Raw genomic sequence first — 7,972 nt, forward strand, 5'->3', positions numbered from 1 at the left:
TTGTTAGTTGTTACCTGTTGTATTGTATTGTCTTAGTTTAAGTATGTTGTTTGTTTTGATTGTTACTTAAATTTTATTCTATCGTATTATTTAAATTTATCGTTAGGCAATAACGAAATGACTCATTTTACGTAAGAACTGATTTGGTGTGATCGCGTCGTTACCTTAGTATTTCCTTTTTATTTTATCTTTATTTATTATTTAAATAATTATATTTCATCTTTTATTCTACATTTTCATACTATTTCTACCTCATACCCTACTTTTCTTATAGGTTTATCATCCAAAATTATGAATATGAGTCATTATGTAACAATGGAATACGATACAATCTATCCAAACATTGTATTCATTAAAATAATACTATGTGATACAATACAATACAATACAACACAATACGATTCATTATGATACATTATAAAACAATGTGTAACAACCATCCAAACAAAGTGTTAGTAGCAATTCCCAAGCCCAGAATTACGTGCCATTGTATCTCAATAAGATATTAGGCAGTAAATCCACATTAGCTCAGATATCATGGTCCTTGCCTTGACAAGTTGGACACTCTCTTTTCGGTGTGGGAGCAGTACCCTGAACTTCATTTAGTAGCTCACATGGTTTATGTCGATTTTAGTATCTCTCACAAACAAGTATGTTTTCATATATTGTATGACATTGTATATATGTATTTAAAATCAATATGACTCAGTTTTCATGTTATTTTACTTGGACATTGTATCCGCATGTGTTTACAAACTTATTATGTTCAGATCTCATGTTTATTAAGCATTTCTTCATACTCAATACATTTCAAACTGACCACATATTTTTCTACCTATATTGTTTGATAATATATGTTCTGTTGTTCCATATCCGGCCTGCGGTTAGTACAAATTTTGATCAGCTTGCAGCTTTCTTGGTGAGTCCTCATCTCCTCAAGGACGCCACTTATGTCCCTTTTTAGACATTACTTTCAGTTTCCAGATTTGTAAGAGTTAGCTCTAGGCTTGCCCCTAGCAACTCATGTTAGTAGAGACTTTTAGATAGACAGCTAGGTTCCGCTTTGTTATGTTGTTTCCAGACTCGGTCTATGTTGAGTTTATGGGTACTATTCCAGATATTTCAGTTTTAGCTTCCGCAGGTTTATCTCAGTTTTGTGTTGGTTTTGCTATTTTGAGTGTCATGTTATTCCATGAGGTTATCTTGGAATCACTTGTAGCTCTAAACACGTGTCGCGTCTAGGGGATAGTCTCGGGGCGTGACAATTCAGAATGAAATAAATAACATATCATGACCCTACGTGGCATAAAGACTATGAATCACTCTCCTGAAGAGAGTGAAAAGTAAAAACATTATGAAAAATTGTTTTTATCATTTTTCCATCAATTGTTTTTTTTCATGAAAATATCTCTATCTGAAGGTTCATGAAAATAACTATTTAGAAGTACTGAATTGTATGTGAAAACATGTAATCAAAGTTATTCATGAAGAAGAATGAAAATATGATGAAAATTATGATTTTCATAAGAATTCTAACTTCGGTTAAAATCATTAACTGAAGAACTAAGTTTATTTTAGGACTCAATGGGTGAAAGGATACTCATCGATGAAATCCTACATACTTGAAAAGAAAACACTAAATGGAATTCGTGAACTCGAAGTTTGAAGATGTGGAATCTTAGTTCTTGCTTGAGAGAACTTGAAACATATTGTCTAATAATTTTAAGTGTTAGGCGTTGAGAGGGGTGGTTCTAGTCGACTGATTTTCCCTTAATCTCATGTAGGATAGGCCAAAAAGTCGTGATTTAGGAGTTAAAAGAGCGGAAAAAGACCAAAATAATTCTGAAAGAAAAATTGTTGGAACAGTCCACTAGGGCCATCAATGTTCCGTGGAATGAACTACGGTCTGTAAATGTCGTCCATGAAATCCTTCAAATTTCAAATCTATGAAGTTCGATCTATGAGACTAGTCTATTATTCGTGGTTCTATCTACGATCTGTAGATTGAATCCATAAATGTGAGGCAGTAGAAACAATAGTTAAGTTTTCCTGCACCTCACTTGATGAGTTCAATTCATGGCCAGTGATTTCATTTATGATTCGTGGTTTGATTCCGTGAAACTCAAGTTGAAAATAAAATTTCTAAAGTTAATTCACGAGTCTCATCTACGATTCGTGGACTGGTTTATTGCCTATACATGACGTCCGTGAATTCAAATTTTATGATGTCATTAACCACTAAATCATTGAAGTTCTAATAGGTATGATCTGATTAACTTTGGATTTTCTGAGGTGTTGTAATTTTTCCCCTTGAGAATAGTCTTCCTTAAATGGAGTCTAAATAAATTTAAAAGAGTAGGAAAAGAGTTGCAATCTCAAATTGAAAGCTAAACACTAAATTGGTGGAGTGACCATCCCCGGACTGAAATATGAAGACTAGACTGATTTCATGAACATGCATGCACACTAAGACATGAGAATAACTTAAAGACATGAATCTGAATAGAGTGTTATAGAGAAATTATTACCTTATGCTGGAACTGAACTGGAAGGTAAGAGGTGAGGGTACTTGGCCATCATATATGTTTATGCTTGCCAAGTAGCTCCCTCAACTTGATGATTTCTCCAAAGAACTTTCACTGAAGTAACTTTCTTATTTGTCAACTTACGAACGTAACTGTCTAGGATCTCAATTGGAACTTCTTCATAAGAGAAATTATCCTTTACACCAACATTCTCTATAGGTACAATTAAAGTCGGATCACCAATGCACTTCTTCGATAAGGACACATAAAATACCATTGTATATATGTACTAATGCTTACTCGCGGGTAAATCCAACTCATATGCCACATTACTAAAATGCCTCAAAATCATTTAGGGACGGAGCTTTCCTTTCTTATCGAACCTTATCACCCATTTCATGAGTGAAACTTTCAAATAAACACAATCATCAATATCAGCTTCAAGCTCTCTTCTACTCACATCTGCATATGAATTTTGTCTACTCTAGTTGTCCTCAATATAACTCTAAAGAGTTGAACTTTCTCCATAGCTTCATGAAGTGATTCAGGCCCTATTAAATCCATTTCACCAACCTCAAATCACTCTATAGGATATCTACGCCTTTTACCATAAAATGCTTCAAACAGAGTCATCTGAGTGCTGGAGTGGTAACTATTATTATAAGTGAATTCAATCAGAGGTAAGTAATCATCCCAATTACCTTTAAAGTCAATAACTCAAGTTCATCCTCCGAGGTCTGAATAGTCCATTCGGCCTGACCATCTGTCTGCGGTTGAAAATTTGTGTTAAGCTTAACTTGAGTATCAAGACCAAACGACTTCAAAAACTGAGAGGTGAACTAAGTACCTCTATTTGAGATGAGAGATAAAGGAACCCCACGCAATTTCACCAACTCTCGGATGTAAAGTCTAGCATAATCCTCGGCTGAATAAAAAGTCTTAACCGGTAGGAAATGGGCTGACTTAGTCATCCGGTGTACAATCACCTATAAAGTATCATATTGTCGACGAGTGCGAGACAAACCTTTAATAAAATCCATGTTTAAATCCTCTCATTTTCAAGTAGAAATACTGACATCCTGAGTCATACCTCTTGTTTTTTTATGTTCAACCTTATCTTGTTGGCAGTTTGGACACTTAGCCACAAATTCTGCGATATCCTTCTTCATACCATTATATCAATAAATTTCTTGTTGATCATGGTACATTTTAGTGGCTCCTAGGTGAATAGAGTACCGGAAACTATGACCTTCTGCTAAGATTTACTGCCTTAACCCATCAATATTTGGAACACAAACGGTTATGGTAACGAAGCACACCATCTTTCCTCTTTGATAAAGTCTCGTAGTCTTTTTAAAGATTTCTTTCTTCAATTCAACCAAGGTTGGTTAATCATTCGGCTTCTCTTTAACTTCCATCACAAAACATTATTCTGGACTAATAACGCTCAACTACACTTTATCCAATTCTAATTGTAGGCGGTCGCAATCAAGTATAAACCCAACAAAGAGTTGGGGTCGATCTCATAGGGAGTGGTACGAAATAGAATTCAGTTACAAAGTAAAGAAAATGTTCTAGTCATTTGTAGAAGTAAACATTATCAAAACACGTTAAAGTAAATTTCAGGGGTTGACAATAAATGTTAGATGGGGGGTTTAGAGTGAGCAATTAACAACTACAAAAACAGGGGAGTAATCAAGTAGAGAGGGATTCTCGGGGATGTGATCGATTAAATGCTAATTTTTCTAAATGGGTGATTATAAATTACTAAAAGACGTTGAATCTTAGAGAGTAGGCTAGGCTAGGTTTTAAGTGTGATAGCCATCTCTCGATCAACTAACATGAATCGGGCGAGTTCTCTCGAACCTCGACAAGCTTAACAATATGAGCAGCCCAAAACCTCAATTAATCTACTCTCTCTCGAGCTAGATTGGTAAGATTGAATTCAGATTCACTCTCTCAAATTGAACCAATGATAACTCAATCACTACAATCATCAATCGATAGTCTTAATTCTAAAACCTTTTTCTCAAGCAAGCCTAGAATACTAAATTAAAACTACATTTGCAACTACAATTCATGGATTAAAACACAACTATCAATAAAATTCACTTCAAATCAACATTGAAATCAGTAAATACTAACACCCATAAGATAATTAGAACATTTAATCACATAATCACACCCTAAGAAAGGGGGTTTTAGCCACACATTATAAAAAGCAAGAAAGTATTACCAACTATACTCTTCATCAGCTAGGTAACAAAATTCAAGTCTTCACAATGCTTGGAATCAACTTAAAATCAAAACCCAGTTCGAAATTCTACTAAAAAACTACTAAGAATAATGTTTGGATAAAAAACCCAGAGTTAGAATGTGTCTCCACTTTCGGAACTTTCAACTCTCTTTAAAACTCTTTTAAAAATCACATTTATACTCTTCCAGATTTTCACCCTTTGGACCAGTCGGCAGAGTAAGTCGTCCATCGCCGACTAAGTCGGCGATGCGCCAAGTATCCTCTACCATCGCCTTCTTGAAATGACTTTTCACCATTCACCTTCTGTATTTTAGGCAATCAGGATCTCTTTCGCCGATCCATTCGACGCTTCGCCGATCCATTCGGTGCTTCGCCGAGTTGCACCTTCCATCACCGAGTTGGCTTTCTCCCAGGGCTGGCCTTATGGAACATTTGGCGAGCTGAATGACCACTCGACGGTTCGCTGAGTGGTCTTGGCGATCATTAGATTTGTCCTTCTTCAACTTCTTCAGCTTTTTTGCTCTTTTTTGCCCGGTAATGCCCTTGCCTTGCTCTTTTGGCTTCATTGCTGTAAAATAAACACTTTAGCATAAGTTTTAGAGCATAAAGTAGGCATTGAGGACAATAAAACTATGAAAATAAATCCCCAAATGAGTCGAAATCCCCTACTCATCAATACCCCAACTTAAACTTTTGCTTGTCCTCAAGTAAAATACAAGATTAATCAGTTCAACATAGATGTCTACAAATAGTGCTACTTAAGACTCAACATGAATGCACATGAGGTTCAATTATGCACTACAAGTTTCAAACTGTGACTAACCATCATAAAATAGAATTCAAGTTCATAATGTTAATTTCAAATGCAAGTTCAAGCTCAACAAAAGTATTCAAATGCCCTCACATCAAGAATGATTCCATGCTCACACTAAGTTCATCAAAATTTCAGAATTCCGAAATCAAAACAACTTTCACTCTCTCAAAGATAAACACATGAATGATTTTCCCCATAGGCTTGCCCGTATTTTCCAATCAACATGATATTAAGTTCAATCAGGATCACAAAGGTCTTTCAAGGCTTGTAACAAGGCTGAGGGTAAATGTATGATCATTTTGGCTTAGTGACTTCTACCTTCAAAAAAACATGGCCTGCATTTCATTCTTTTTCCTTTTCTTACTCTTTTCATTGTTCACAATCCATCCTACGTCTTTTTAAGCATAATTTATTGGATAACCCTTCAATTTTGCTCATTGCACACACTTTATTTCAACAATTCTTTTCTTTTTCGATCTTTTTCTTCTTTCACTTTTCTCTTGTTTTTATATGGAGGGGTTCCATCTTTTTCAACATGATCCTTCAAGGGCGAATTTCTTAAACTGCTTGACTTTCCTTCTTTTTCACTACACCCCCAACTTAAAACTTTTGGCCTAAGTTGTCTATTAAAAATAACCAATGCTTCATAAAGATTTTAGGTGGGAAAGAAAGAGGTCAAATGTGTTCAAGTTTCATCCAAAGAAAAAATAGGCTCAAACAGTGCCAATCAAGGTTCACACTCTCACAAGGTGGTCACAAAGAGGTATAATGGCAATTTTGGTTCACTCTCCACAAATGGTGCCTAAGATCATCTCTATCAATCGCCTACATTAGTCGATTGGACAAATGGGGCATGTTCTAGGTATTATCAAGCACACATTTCAAGACAATCTCACCACACATGACATTCAACACAATTATCAAACAAGTCTCTACAATTTTAGCTAGCGTGCAACGATCATCACAAGATTTATTTCAACAACTGGCCAGTTAAAATGAGATGCTAAGAGTTCACACATGACTTATGCAACTCAAATTTGCCTCTTCGGAATCACACACTCATATTGTTCAATTAAGAGCACTATTCAAGTTATCGGTATTGATTGCACCCGATACTCAAATTTGCAAGAGAACAACCACATTTACAAATATCAAGAGGTGGCAAAACCAACATTAATATTTAAACCAATGGCTCAATATTAACACAACCCAATGGATCAAAAGCTATTATATACCAAAAAAATCTAGCATTCACAAAAAACACCAAAACAACAATAAAATCCATAAAACATCCCAAAAAGGTAGGTATAAATGTACCTCACCCCACCAAACAAAACAAGCAATTGTCCTCATATACGAAAGAAATAAAAATGTCTTAATAGAAAATTGAGAAAGAGTCAAAATCCTCCTGTCAGGCTAGGCCTGAGGTGAACTCTGCATGTTAGTGACTCCCTCAATCTGGGCATCAGTGCCCGACTCAACATCATCTTTAGCTCCACTGGAGCCCACCATTGATGTATCCCTCAAAGACGCCTCTACAGTTGTATGTACCATAGCCCACTCGAGGTCCTCTAGATCATCATAAACAATTGCATCTCAAACACCCAGCTCATCTTCATCGGTCTCGGCCTCTAACTCAGCGTCCATATTATCCCTAGCAACATCTCCAGTCGTAGTAGCCGGAGGAATCTCATAACTGGCCAGGAAATTTTCACTCGAAACCTCAGGGAGGACCACTGTGACGAATAGCATCGAGAGATCTGTGGACTTCAGCTCATCCACATCGCGCCTCAACCGCACAATATCGTCTTTCAAGACCGTCACATCCTCATACTGCATCATGCCCTACTCACAAGCCTCCACTCTCACCGTGAGGGCATCCAATGCAAGTCTACATCATCTGTAGACAATCTCTTCTCCTCCAACATAGTCCTCAGTCCCGCGGCCTTCAGTATGCTCAACGACTAGGGAAGAGGATCCTGAACTGGTGGTACCTGCTCTGCTACCTGTACTGGAGGTGGAGGAGGCGTAAGAGGCATCAGAATCCGAGCTGGATCATGTAAAGATTTGGAACGTAGCTCCACTCTCCTAGTCTGGAGGATCTGATCATCCTCTTGCTCAGATGCTGAGGATAGAGATTTAGCACCCGAGTTGCCCTCATTTTCAGAAGTAGTGAGGTGGGCGGCGTAGATGTTCATGTTGTCGGATCTTTCCTCCGCTGGTGTGGGTACACCTAGCCCTTTGCCATTTCCTTTCCCCAGTCGGAGGGATTTTGGCTTGTGTTGTCCGAGAAGGTGCAACCTCCTCATTAATAATAATACCCTTAGCACGCTTTCAGGGTGGTTGATTCCTTCCAGATGCCTTGGGTCTAGCCAT

Source organism: Solanum tuberosum, unplaced genomic scaffold (genome assembly GCF_000226075.1).
Source record: "Solanum tuberosum cultivar DM 1-3 516 R44 unplaced genomic scaffold, SolTub_3.0 scf00042, whole genome shotgun sequence".
Taxonomy (NCBI): Eukaryota; Viridiplantae; Streptophyta; class Magnoliopsida; order Solanales; family Solanaceae; genus Solanum; species Solanum tuberosum.